This window comes from Vulpes lagopus, chromosome 1 (assembly GCF_018345385.1).
Source record: "Vulpes lagopus strain Blue_001 chromosome 1, ASM1834538v1, whole genome shotgun sequence".
Taxonomy (NCBI): Eukaryota; Metazoa; Chordata; class Mammalia; order Carnivora; family Canidae; genus Vulpes; species Vulpes lagopus.
The window spans coordinates 168,386,560-168,400,852 of record NC_054824.1 but is presented as its reverse complement, the minus strand read 5'-3'; the positions used below and the strand labels follow the sequence as shown (position 1 = coordinate 168,400,852).

The following is a 14,293-nucleotide window of genomic DNA, read 5'->3' as shown; positions in this document are numbered from 1 at the left end:
TCCTTTTTCCAGCTAGCCTTTTTGTGGTACCTGAGCCCGGCACATTCAAGGTCTTAACAGATTTTGCTGGCACTGTGGTGATTTGTTTTAGAGTAGAACAGAAGAGTGTATGTAATTCTTTAAGGACGAGTGATTTGTCGAATCAGCCTTCTAAGTTTCAAGTGTTGTACGGAGGCACAGTTCCTGATTCAGGAACAGAATATTATAAGAATAAAAGAATGTCCACCAAAGTGCTTTGTAAACATAAAGCCCAGTGCAAATTATAGTGATTATTTTTGTTACTAGTTGAAAGGACACCTGGATGCAATTCTAAGGTTAGTTGTTATTCCATGGTAGAAACACAAGTAAGGCACAGTGTATATCATCATAGCACCTTTCACTCTCCCACCAAGAAGCGGCATCAAAGTATATACTCAGTAGATACAGAAATCAATGAATCAAAGGTGGGTTTTAGAGCAACTACTGTAATCATTCAAACAGCCAGCATAGCAAACCATGACTGAAATCCTATTTCAAATGGCTTTTTTTCTTTCCCATATTAATGCACCGAACTGACCATATGCAGATGAACAGTATTAGGGCCCTGGTACAATGTGTTTCTTGAGTAAATCCGTATTTCAATGGATTCAATTCTCACTGGCAGCTAGGCATTGTCTGGGGCACTGAAAGAATATGAAGATTGGCGAGGCATGGTTGTTAATTCTCAGGAAACTCCAGGAAACAGACAGATAGATATACTGTAAGTCTCTAATAGAGGCCTTTGAAGTCTTTGGGGAGAACCAGAATGGAGTGGGGGACCTTTATGGGATATCTAAGAAGATTCACAGAGCTGGCATTGCAGCAGAGCCTTGAGTGGAAAGCAGGCTTTCATTGGCAGATGAGATTGGGAAGGGGATTTCAAGCAACAGAATAATGAGAGCCAAGCACAGAGACACGGCATGAATAATGAGTGGGCTGGGAGGCTGATGGAGTGCGTTGTGAAGTGTTTTGGTTATTTGGTGTGTTTTAGCTGGGTTTTTCTGTTTTTGTTTTTGTTTTGTTTTGTTTTCCGTCACCACATTAATTTCTGCTTTACAGAGCGCCACATGCTTTAGCCAGTTTGCAGCATTTGTAACTAGAGAATAAACAGACCTCTGCTCCTCTAATTTAAAGATGCAGGGTGTTGATAATGACTTCCCTTTTCTCAGTATTGTTGCAAAATGTGATTGCTTTTAAATATGCTTTCCTCTGATGCGAGGTGCCGTCTAAGAGTTGTTGAACGTAGTTACTTTTGACCTTTGCTTGCCCAGTAAAGGATAGCTTCTAATTTGTCCTCTGGAACTTCCCCCGTGTAACTTTCAAAAGTACAGCCAACACAAATAGGACCTTAGAGTTCGAGTTTTGGCCTCTTCTGCAAGAGCAGTACCCTGATATTCAAATAGAAAGCAGGAAAGGAGCCCTCTTCAGAGCTTGATTCTGTTTGACCCCCATGGTCATTCTAGATACTGGATTTATTCATCACACCGAAACATAAGCATTTTTTACCCAAGTGGCTCAATTCTAACCACAGAGTGAGGGGAAATAAATGACATTTGAGAGAGCCACCAAAGTCTCCACCACGGTTATTAAAGTATCTGGAACAAAAACACAGTGGTGTGCCTTTTCTGCAGGTTGTTCATATTTCTCTCTTATCTCTTATGCTGTGCTAAAAATAAAATCAAAGCATATACGTTTTACTCCTCAGTTGGCAAACTTAGTGAGGTAACATCACTCGAAATTAATCATTTATGCCCTGGAGGTGAGAGTATCAAAAACACGTAGTAATGTTTCTGAGTCTGGGCTTTGATAAGTCTCTCTCTCTCTCTCTTTATGTGGACTTTATTTGTGAGCAAATAACACCCAGTATTAACAGAGATACGGGATTTGCTTACCACGTGATTTGTTTTTATAAAGTTCCCAGTAATTCTAACAATAGATGTTATACCTGTCATTCAGAAAAGATGGGTATAAATAACCAGGCATAAAAAATTCATACTTCATCTTTGGAGGGAGGAGAATGTATTATTTTAGCTTGTCAACATTATAATAAATATATGAAGATGCCATTGTAACCGCCTGCTTTGTGTTCATAGTAAGTCTAATTTAATTTATTTCCTCCGTACTTTGTGTGATAAGAGATGCCAAATTTCCTCCTTCTTTGAAAATTAAAACAATGGATAATGACGGTGATACTTTCTGAAATGTAATGAGCAGACTCCATTTTTTTTTTTTTTTTTTTTTTGTTCCTGTCAGTGTGTGATGGTATACTACAGATTTTCATTTACTGACAGCTTTCTCCTAACTAGATCGCTTCAGGGCTTGCTTAATTGGAGAAAAACCTTTTTTTTAATATATATACTTTATGCATCTGTACAGTTGAGGGCACTTAGACCAGAAACAAGATAGGAGTCTGTTGATTGGAACTGGAAAATGAAGTAAAGACTGGTCTCAGAAATAAAGCAGACGGTTCATTATTAGAAGTGAGATACAGCAGCACTGACATGAATCTGAGTTTCTCAAATGCTAAGCCGGGTTCCTTGACTTCTCCTGAAAAGGAATGTCAGGGAACACAAGCTGTGAGGAAAGAACAGAGAATCTCATTATAGTGAAATGCTTCACAGTCTGTGTTGATGCCTTAACATTCACAGCGTGTAAGCTCATGTCAAAGAATCAGCTGGCTGGGAGCTGGTGGGCTAATAAAACAAGATAAACAATACATAGTATTGGATTTGGTTGAATCCTGTTAGCCCCTTATCTAATTGTACTTTTTAAATTAACTTTTTCATGATTATATATGTGCTGCTCGAATTACTTTAAAACATTCTTGGGAAACACAGAAATGAATATAAATAAATAAAACCAGTCATAAATTGTATAATAACTTTATGATTTATGCCTAATATACATATAAACTTTTTTTTCTGAACAATATGGATTCAGATCTCTTACAAAACTAAACATAGTCTCAACATGTATCCAGCAGTCACCTCCTAGAAAAACTATGTTCAAGGGCACCTAGCTGGCTCAGTCAATAGAACGTGTAACTCTTGATCTTGGGGTTGTGAGTTCAAGCCCCACATTGGGTGTAGAGATTACTTGAGAAGAAATAAAACCTTAAAAAAAAATAGAAAGAAAACTATGATTAAGCAAAAACCTTCATGTGAACATTGATAGCAGCTTTATTCATAATCACCAAAAAACTAGAAGCAACCAAGATGTCTTTTAAGGGGTGAATGAACAAACTAGTACATCCATACAATGAGATACTATTCAGTGATAAAAAGGAATGAGCTACCATCCATGCAAAAACATAAATCTTATGTGCATATTGCTAAGTGAAAAAATCTAGTCTGAACAATATATACAGTTTGATTCTACCTATATGATATTCAGAAAAAGGCAAAACCATAGAGGTGTGGTAAACAGATCAGTAGTTTCCAGGAGTTTATGGGAAAAGGAAGATTGATTAGGTGAATCAGAGGGGATTTTTTTTTTTTAAGTATAGTTGTCATACGTTATATTACTTTCGGGTGTACAACATAGTGATTTTACAATTCTGTGTATTGCTCAATGTGCACCAGGATAAGTATAGTCACCATCTGTCACTATACAATGTTATAACAATGTATTACAATGTTTTTGACTATATTCTCTGTGCTGTACTTTTCTTTTGACTACTATAAAAGTTTATTTAACAAAAAAGTTCAATATGAAGATGTATACAACGTGATTTTTATATTGTAGTAAAACAGGTACTATGGACAAGGGACATATGGAAGCAGTTGGTTTCTTCTGAGGAACACATCCATTGTTTATAGTCATTCCAAAGCTTCTAATATGGTACTATTTCCTCATATTGCCACCATTCCAATATTGTTCTCTTGCCCACTAATTCTCATTTCCACACATTCATCCATGTGAATATGTTCACAAACGGATCAAACCCCCGGCAATATTCCTTGGACATGTCTGCCACCATTTAATTTCAATGATAATTTCTTGTCCATAAATTTTTTCAACTGAGGAATGTGAGCTTTGCCTACTCAGCAAGTTCAAAGATACCTCCTATGCTGTACTTTTTATCTCTTTATGTCTTACCTATTTTATAAGTGGAAGTTTGTACCTCTTAATTTCCTTCACTATTTTGACCATCCCCACAACTCTCCATCTCCCTCCTCTCTGGCAACCACCAGTTTGTTCTCTGTACTTATGAGTCTGTTCACAGGGGATATTTTAAGGTAGTGAAACTATTCCTTATGATAAACTGTAATGGTAGATACATGACACTCTGCATTTGTTAAAATGCATAGAGCGCTACAACAAAGAGAGTGAACTTTAATGTTTATAAATTAGAAAAAAAAACATCTAGGAAGTCACAGAATCCCAGAGTAGAATATAGACTGACAAAGGAATCTAATAACAGTATTATAAATGCATGAAATAACCTCCCTGAAAATGGTGGAGGGAGATGTGCTGACCTAAGTAACCTTGGAAATGAATGGAATCTGTCAAAACTATAAGTAAAAGTAACTGCATATAAAACACTATACTCTTACTGTGGAGCTAAGAGTTAACAATTCTAAAAACACTACAATTAATTAGTAGTGGCTGGATAGTGGAGCCAGGTTTCTTCTCACTGTTGGAGTGAGAGGTTGTAAAAACACAAGGGAAGCATCCTGTGGCAGGATACCTGGGGTAGGTCAGTCAGTGAAGCACCTGACTCTTGATTTTGGCTCAGGTCATGATCTCAGGGTCATGAGATCAAGCCCTACTTCTCACAGAGCCTCCTTGAGATTCTCTCCCTCCCTTACTCCTCCTCCTGTTCACTCTCTTTTTCTAGGGGGGAATAAAAAGAGACACATCCTGTGGCAGTGGATCAGAGTTGGAGACATCAGTGTGAATTGATAACCTAATGGAGATACAGATGGATATGTGTAGAAATATTAATAGCTATGTGTAAATACACATACACAAGTGCACCTGCATATATTTGTGTATGTATACACATGTAGATACATGTGATTATAAATGTATATGCACATGTAGAGATGTGTACACACACACACACACACACACACACTTTCTTGCTCTGTCAGCTAAGAGGACCTAGAAGCAATGATACCCCAGGAGCAACAAGCATACCCGCCACCCAGATCTTGTGTCTAGTACAATTCTGGAAAAAAAGGAACCAAGACTCCTTGGGTAAATGGCTTATCATAGGGCTAGGGAGTATATATGATGATCCTGGACCATTTTGTTGTACTAGAAAATTAGGAAGTACCAATACGCACACATCACATACACACACAATGATGAGGTATGTCACAGGGACACACCTCATCAAGAATCAACTGAAAGAACTGTCAGTGGCCAAAGCTAAAACAACTGAAGCAACAAAATTAGTAATACCATTATTAGATTGTGCTGTAAATCTAGTATAGCAAACAATGTATTTACTTTAAACAAATTATAAAATAAATATAAGTCCATAATAATATAAATGACGGAATAAATAAATGGAGAAGAATCGATAAGTCTCCCGTGCAAAATAAGTCCAAATCATTTATGGAGTTCTCTGTCCTCAAGGAGGCAAAGCATAACTTCCTACTTCTTAAGTGTGAGCTCTGCTTGGTGACTTTCTTAAAAAGAATACTTAAAGAATATGGGGGGGGATCCCTGGGTGGCGCAGCGGTTTGGCGCCTGCCTTTGGCCCAGGGCGCGATCCTGGAGACCCGGGATCGAATCCCACGTCAGGTTCCCGGTGCATGGAGCCTGCTTCTCCCTCTGCCTGTGTCTCTGCCTCTCTCTCTCTCTCTCTGTATGACTATCATAAATAATAAAAAAAAAATCAAGAGTTTCTTAAAAAAAAAAAAGAATATGGGGGAAAATAGATTACTGTGGAGAAACCTGACACATTATCTGAGCCAGGTGATCAAAATTAACCGTGATAAGTTATGTTGATAGCATAAATCCTTGATATGCCATGATGAGAATGGCATTTTATCTCTGTGGCCTTCCTCCAAAAATCTCTAACCTCAGTGTAATCATGAGAAGAAACATTAGACAAGCCCAATTGAGAGACATTCTACAAAAAAAAAAAAAAAAAAAGACCAGTACTCCTGAAAACAAGGTCATCAAAAGCAAGTAGAATCTGAGAAACTGTCACAGCCAAGAGGAACATAAGTAGACATGGCAATTAAATGTAATATGGTATTCTGGAAGAGATCCTGGTATAGAAAAAGGACATCAGGTAAAACCACAGGAAATATGAATATCTTATCAATGTTTGTTCATTATTGTGACAAATGTCCCATCCTAATGGAAGATGTTAATAATAGAAGGAACTGGATTTCCGGTATATATGGGAACTCTGTAGTATATTGACAACTTGTCTGTAAGTGTAAAACTATTCTAAATTATGATAGTTAATGAAGTATTGAAAAATAGACCTGTCCTAGGGGGGGGCATGAAGGTGAAGGGGATTAAGAGTGCACTTACCACAAAGAACACTGAGTCATGTATAGAATTGGTGAATCACTCTATTGTACACCTGAAACTAATATAACACTGTACATGAACTATACTAGAATTTTTTAAAAAATGGACCTGTCCCGTACACACTGTGAATATAGAATTTGAAGGTCCCATAATTAGCCTTCCATTCATTTAGGATGCAGAATTAAATATATAAATGCAGCTGGACAGTACCATTTCACTGGCTGCTAGAGGGTTGGGATCATTCAGGTTTCAGATTCCTGAAAAAAGCACCCGTACTCTGTTGTGGACAAGGAGTCTTAAAATCTACAAAGTTCCTGCCTTAACCTCAGGGCAGCCTGTAGTCTTGTAAAGTAGATAAATAAGCAGAGATGAAAACTCTCTGAACTGGATATTATTGGTCTTACTCAGTTGTAAATAATATTCTTAAAAGTTACTTCTTAAAGGTATCCATCAGTTTGGAAGCACATTGAGATTACCTGCTAAAAACTTCCTTTATTTTTTAAGTTTTGGTTATTATTATTTTCATAACATCAGTTTCCATGGAAAAGTAACTTCCAGTTTCAAAATCTTAATTTGTCATCACATTATAAAATTTACACTGTGTACTCTTCCTATTGTATTTCAATGAGCTTCTAGTTTTATCTGTTCATTTAAATTTATCCTTTTGTTTCATGACATTTTTCTCTTCTATCATTTGGTTTTTTGGGGGTTTTTTGTTTTGTTTTTTCATTTTTTTAACCAAGAAATCCCATCAGCATTAAGAAAGATTGGTTTAGGGTTCTGATTGTGTAAGCAGAACCCATATCAGCATTGTGGTATACATAGGAATTTTGTGATCAGATCATGAACTGGGTCTAAAGAATAAACTACAAATTGTAGTGGTTTGTTAGGCAACAATAGATAATCAGTTCAGTAGTGTTGGTTTTAACTGATCAAAAGAGTAGAAGGAAGGGTGGTTTCTCTGGGTAGCAGAATTGAAGATCTTTTTTTTTTTTTTTAATTCCTTTCTGCATTTAAAATGTTTTCCTCAGTGAACACTTAACGACTTTTAAAACTTGGGCAAAGGAAATTATACAAAAAACATTTAAAACACAAGGAGTTACAACGAAGCAAAACATCATGCTACCTCAAATGTTAGTTGCTCTTTTTTGTTTAGAGGGAGAGAGAGAGAGGGCTGGGGGTTGGGCAGTGGGAGAGGGAAAGAGAATCTTAATATAGGCTCCACACTTGGTGGCAGAGACCAAAATGGCAGGGGCCGGGGAGGCCCTCGATCTCAGGACCCTGAATGACCTGAGCTGAAATTATGAGTCAGGTACTTAAACAACTGAGCCACCCAGGTGCCCCTGTGGCCCTAGTTCTTGTAATGGAAATCTCTGAGAGTGGCAGGAAAAGGAGAGTTCACCCAGTTTCTAACTCGAGAATCAGTGGAAACTTCATTTGGTCATAGTTGGCATAATAAGTGAACGAATGCCACCCTTATATAACTTTTCAGGACTTAATAAACTAGAGAGGGGAACACATTCACCGTGTGGACAAATTACTTTGTCTTTTTTAGGAGTTCTTTAAAAGATTCAATGAAAGTACTGTTGTTGTGAAACTCTTTCCATTATTTAGCAATATGGCAATAATTTTTAAATCTTATTGTTAGAGTTAATGACAGAAAACTTGAGTTAACCAAATTGCCCCAGGAATGGAGTGTGCTAATCAAGCAACCATAATTTCTTTATTCTTGCCTTGTTATTGAACAGTTTAAAAAAAAAAAAATATATATATATATATATATATATATATATATATATATATATAAAAATATATATGCCCTCTCTTTATTTATAAGGGCAAGATTTTAAATAGTAGTAAATTTTTCTTTCATGATTCAGTATCTTGCCTGCCCTTAAGGTCATTGTTAAAACAAACAAAAACCAAGCAGTAGCTCCAGAGGCTGAAGAGATTTGACAGACTCTGTGCTGGCCTTCTGACAGCCCCTAGGAAAAAAGAGTTTATTTTTTATCTAAACATTATTTTCTCTTATACCTAACCTTCAGGAATTTTTAGAACATCCTTCTGTTCCCAGCATTTTATTCTCTTTCTTGGGATCATTAGTGCTGAATTCTCTCTTATCAGCTCAGGTGGAATTTGGCAAGTAATATAAAAGTAAATCAAGTTATTGGCATTCTGAGGCTGTTCAGGGACTAAATCATGTTTGGCTGTTGCTTTGAAAAAGGAGAATAGTTTGACAGCATTATGGTAAACTGACTCCATATTTTCTAATCATTTTGCCAAGAACCCATTCTGGTTTTTTTTCTTTCTTTTTTAATATTTTATTTAAATTCAATTGACTAACATATAGTATAACACCCAGTGCTCATCCTATCAAGTGCCCTCTGTAATGCCCATCACCCAGTTACCTCATCTTCCCTGCCCTATTCCCCTGCTGCAACCCTTTATTTGTTTCCCAGAGTTAGGATTCTCTCATGGTTTGTCTTCCTCTCTAGTTTTTCCCTACTCAGTTTCCCTCCTTTCCCTTATAATCTCTTTTACTGTTTCTTATATTCCACATATGAGGGAAACCATATGATAATTGTCTTTCTCCAACTTACTTATTTCATTCAGCATAATACTCTGCGGTTCCACCCACATCAAAGCAAATGGTAGGTATTCATTCTTTCTGATGGCTGAGTAATATTCCATTATATCTATATCTATACCTATATCTATATATATATCACCCCTTCTCCCACTGTTTTCTTGACAAAATATCAGCTTTGAATACCTCTGTATGCCAAATTTATTGAGAAGTAGCACAAAATATAAAAATGTTTATGTAGACACAGTCCCTCGATTCTTTATAGAAATAACCCTCATCTAGAAAATTGCTTAGCCACCACTTAGGGTATGTGTGAGATTTTAACATATCCCCTGCCCCCAAAATCTACTCTCAATTGCTCTAAAGAAATAGTTGCTTCATTCTAGAAGAAAACCAGCACACTGTTCTTATTATCTACTGTGTAACAAGCCTCTCCAAAATGCAGTGTCTTAAAATAATAAGTTATTATTATGTCACGGTTCTGTGGATTAACTGAGTTAAGCTAGACAGTTCCTGCTTAGGATCTCTCACACAACTTTGATTTAGGTGCTCGCTTGCGTTGCAGTTATCGTAAGGCTTGGCTGGGCTGGATGTTCAAGGTGGCTCCTTCATAGGGCTGACAATTGATGTTGACTGAGCTCAACTGGGGCCATCAGCAAATGACTTTTCCACATAGCTTGAGTTTCTCACAACATCGTGGTCTGAGGATAGTAGTCATGCTTCTCATCATACAACTGGCTTCCTAGAAGCAGTAGCACTTCTTCCCATTCTGTTTGTTAGAGCAGTCACAGAGCCTGCCCATATCCAAGAGAGTGGAAAAATAGCCTTCAACTCTTGTTGGGAAAGTAGCAAAGTTTCATGGCAGAGGAGCACCAGAAACAGGAGATACTTGTAGCAGCTATCTTTGGGAACTGCAATCTGCTGCAACCACCAGCCTGTTCAAATTTCAGGATGGGGAAGGACCACTTTCTGTGAAAAGCATGATGGACAATCCCACTGATTTCAGATTGAAAATTTAGATCATGTCCTTAGCTCTGTTTTTTATTCTGAAAGAAAAGCTGACAGAGAAACACATTTGCCTCATGCTTGTGTCCTGAGGTAGACACCTTTGTAAGTACCACATAATACCCAAAGAGCTAAATGTATCTAATCCAGGGTGACAGACAAACAAAATCAGTTCTGTTATTCTTAAGGTCTTCTCAGATACAGGCTAACTGCAGTAATGAGCCCAGAAGAAGCAGTCTAACACCAAACCTAGCCAAGCTACTTTCTAACCAGATGACCTTACTCAAACTCCATATGCCTTGATCCCTTATCTATAAAATAAGAAAAATGATATATACTTTCCTGGACTGTTTTGAGGAATAAAGTAAGTGATCTTTTAAAATGGAGTCTCCTAACTAATTTCAATTTTTAGTCTATTTTCCCAATGTGATGGTTGATATTGGGTCATTGTGTTTAAAGTGGAAGATCGCCATCTTAGTCTTAATGTCTAAATTTCAAGTTTAAATTAGTTCATATTATTGGAATTTAAGAAAGAATAAATAAAGTGTATTTATAGTACAAGTAAAAATGTGTGTTTAACTAGAATTTGTCATCACTCATTAATGAGGAAAAACTGTGTCTATCTCTAGCGGCCCTCTTGTCTCAAGAGTCTGCTAATTAGCTAAATGTTTGGCATATCTCAGTAACCCTATAGCCTGCATAATTAAAATTAGCTTTGAACACACAATATCATATATCTTCTCTTCCTTTTTGAAGGCATCTTCTTCAACTGAGAGCTTTCTAATAATAGTTCCTCAGCACTGAACTGATGTCAGGATAAAGAGAGAGAACATGTCCACCAAATGAATCTTCTTATTCTGTGCATTTTTAAAGAAATGTTAAGTGGGAAACATTTTTACTTTCTTAAAAGGTTCTATTCTGTTTTTAGAGAAAAAAAAAAATAGATCCTGTATGGAGTTAGAGCTCCCAGTAATTTCCTAGTCGTTGATGAGAGTACACAAAGATTTAACATAGATGGACAAGTATTTTAATTATTGAAGTTGTTCATTTAATGTTTACACGAAATCCTGGGTGCATCATAAAATCAAAAAGTTTTTTTTTTTTTTTTTAGATCTGGCACTGGTATCGTGGAGCATGGTACAAGTTGAAATATTTTCTCAAGAATTCAGGGAGAGAAAAATGCCTCAACTACATTTATTTATTCATTAATTCACTCAACAAATATTCCTTAATCACCAGGTACATGCCAGTTACTGTCCTTGGCTTTAGGGATTATGTATAATACCTATAGTCCTATCTAGAAGGGGAAGGCAAACTAGTGAGCATGCAGTTTCCATAGAATATGCTAACAGGCCTAACAGGTAACCACATGGCACTACACACCCTTAACCCAAACATAGTACATTAGGAAATCCAAGTGGCAGGTCTCTTTTATGTTCTCATTTAGCTAAACTATCTCCATCAAAGCTCTTTGAAAAACGGTAAAGTATGGGCTCCTGATTGATGGTCCATCCTTTGTACATAGCAAAAGGTGCTCTAGCATTGACTGGTGGTGCCTGGAAACATCCTCCCAGCTGGAAGTATTTGCTTATTCAGCAATTAGTAGTTGGGTCATTATCATGTACTGGGAGCTGTGCTTAAAGCCAGGAATACAGCAGTTCACAAAACTGTGTATTCAGCAATTAGTAGTTGGGTCATTATCATGTACTGGGAGCTGTGCTTAAAGCCAGGAATACAACAGTTCACAAAACTGTGTAAAACATGGTGTTTGCCTTTGTGCAATATAATCGGGAAGAAACAGCCTGGTAAAGAAACATAGAAGCAATATGGTAGATGCCTACTTACACACACGAATTACTATCTAAAAGAGCAGAAGACAGGGGCACCTGGCTGGCTCAGGCAGTGGAACATGTGACTGGTTTTTTTTTTTTTAAGATTTTATTTTTATTTATTCATCAGAGACCCAGAGAGAGAGAGAGAGAGAGAGGCAGAGACACAGGCAGAGGGAGAAGCAGGCTCCATGCAGGGAGCCCGATGTGGGACTCGATCCTGGGACCCCGGGATCACGCCCTGGGCCGAAGGCAGACGCTCAACCGCTGAGCCACCCAGGGATCCGAACATGTGACTGTTGATCTCAGGGTTGTGAGTTCAAGCCCCACATTGTGTGTGGAGCCTACTTACTAGATAGATAGATAGATAGATAGATAGATAGATAGATGAAAGAAAGAAAAGAAAGAAAGAAAGAAAGAGGGATCCCTGGGTGGCGCAGCGGTTTGGCGCCTGCCTTTGGCCCAGGGCGTGATCCTGGAGACCCGGGATCGAATCCCACGTCGGGCTCCTGGTGCATGGAGCCTGCTTCTCCCTCTGCCTGTGTCTCTGCCTCTCTCTCTGTATGACTATCATAACAAAAAAAAAAAGTGTAAGGACACGTTTGTGAAAAGGAACTTCGTATTATTAAAAAAAAAAAGAAAAAGAAAGAAAGAAAGAGAAAAGAAGGAAGGAAGGAAAGAGAAGAAAGGAAGGAAAGAGAAGAAAGAAAAGAGAAAGAAAAGAAAAGAGATCAGGGAACAATTAATTATGCCTCTTGAGATATGGGGAGGTGGAACTTGGAGGGATGAAGAGAAGTTTTGAGAAAGCCCAGGTGAGGAACAGAAGGAGCTAAGGCCGGGGACTTAAAAGGTCATGGTGTCAACTCAGAAGTCCCCAAGATCTAGAATGAAGAGAGTGTGGACCATGACGAAGCTCAAAGGACTGTGTACACCAACTTAGCAAAAATTGGAAGCATTATTACATAGTCGAAGCACCTGGTTGGCTCTGAACTCTGATGTTCAAATTTTGGCTCTCTTGCTCATTAGCATGTTACATAACCTCTAAGCCTGAATATCCTGAGGATATAATTATGGTACCTCCGCAATGGGTTGTTGTAAGGGCTACATAGAATAATGCAAGGGAAGCCCTTTAGTGCAGTGCATGCAACGCTTGAAGATACTCAGTACAGGGTAGCAGTTGCTCTTGTGCCTAGATTTGATCCCTTGGGCACTGGAAAGCTATTGAAAGTTACTGTTATCTTGCTACCCTCTCTGTAGATGACTGAACTTCCTTGTGCGTCATCTTAAAAAGTTGTTTTGATAGTTAAACATGGTAATATTTGTAAAGTGCTTAGAACAGTGCCAGGTACATAGTAAGTGTTTATGACATAATTTAATCCTCTAAAAGATCAAAATAGAGTGTTTTCATTTTCTAGATGAGTAAGCTAGGTTCAGAGAAGCTAGGCTCCTTCCTTGCCTAAGGTAGTACAGCTAATTAAGTATGCGACCCACATCCAGCCTGTGTTTCATTTCATATTACAGCAGTGGCATCTTAAGATTTGATTTTTAAAAGATAATACAAAATCTGATTACCACATTTTTCATTTTTGTGAATTCTCAGCAGATGGCTTCTGTCCTTGCTCAGGTGCAAGTAAGTTTTTACAGAGTGGCAGTCATAGCCGGCTTGGAACTCTGCATTCCAGCTTTTTCTTAGCATTAGATCATTTTCCATTTTCCTTTATAGTCATCGTGTTAAATTTTAATGGATGTGTAAAAGTACTTTAAATTGATTTTCTCAGCTTTTATCCTGCAGTTGGGTATTGTGTATTTCCTATTTTTCATTATTACATAGCATATAATGCTTCTGTAAGCATGTCCCCAAATATAGTCATATTCTTCTATTGATTTATTTCCTTTGATAAGTTTCCAGGAGTGGGCTCATTGGGTTGATACTTATGAACAGTTTTATTGTTTTTGACATACCTCTCCTTGTGCCTTCCACTGGCAGTGTTCAGAGACTACGGTTTCAACACTAAGATAAAGGGGCCCAACTGGTAGCCTGGCCAGCAATGTGCAGTTTATTTTTTTAAAACTCTTACTGATTGAATTCGCCCAAGGCCATTTTATTTTTTGCAAGTTTTTGATTAGTATTTTCATTCTTTAAAATGGAGTGTCACCTAATGTAATGGCCTTTTATGCTTTCTTTTTACTCTTATTTTTATTATTCAATTAATAAACATCTCTTGTGCATCTGAACCAGACCTGGACTCCCTTGTCTTAAAAACAGAAAGAGAGTGAAAGAGAAGAGATTTTACAGTCTGGCAGGAGAGCTAAGTGGCTGAAAGCCCATTTTTGGCTTCATGTGATAAGGACTGTG

At 37.6% G+C, this 14,293-nt stretch overlaps 1 protein-coding gene and 1 pseudogene across 2 annotated transcripts in view; one reads left to right on the top strand and one right to left on the bottom strand.

Annotated features, from left to right (window-relative positions):
* Window positions 1-14,293, top strand: part of C1H1orf21 (chromosome 1 C1orf21 homolog) — a 219,491-nt gene that overhangs the window by 123,038 nt on the left and 82,160 nt on the right. The window lies entirely within an intron of this gene.
* LOC121491020 lies at window positions 2,256-4,411 on the bottom strand (annotated as a pseudogene).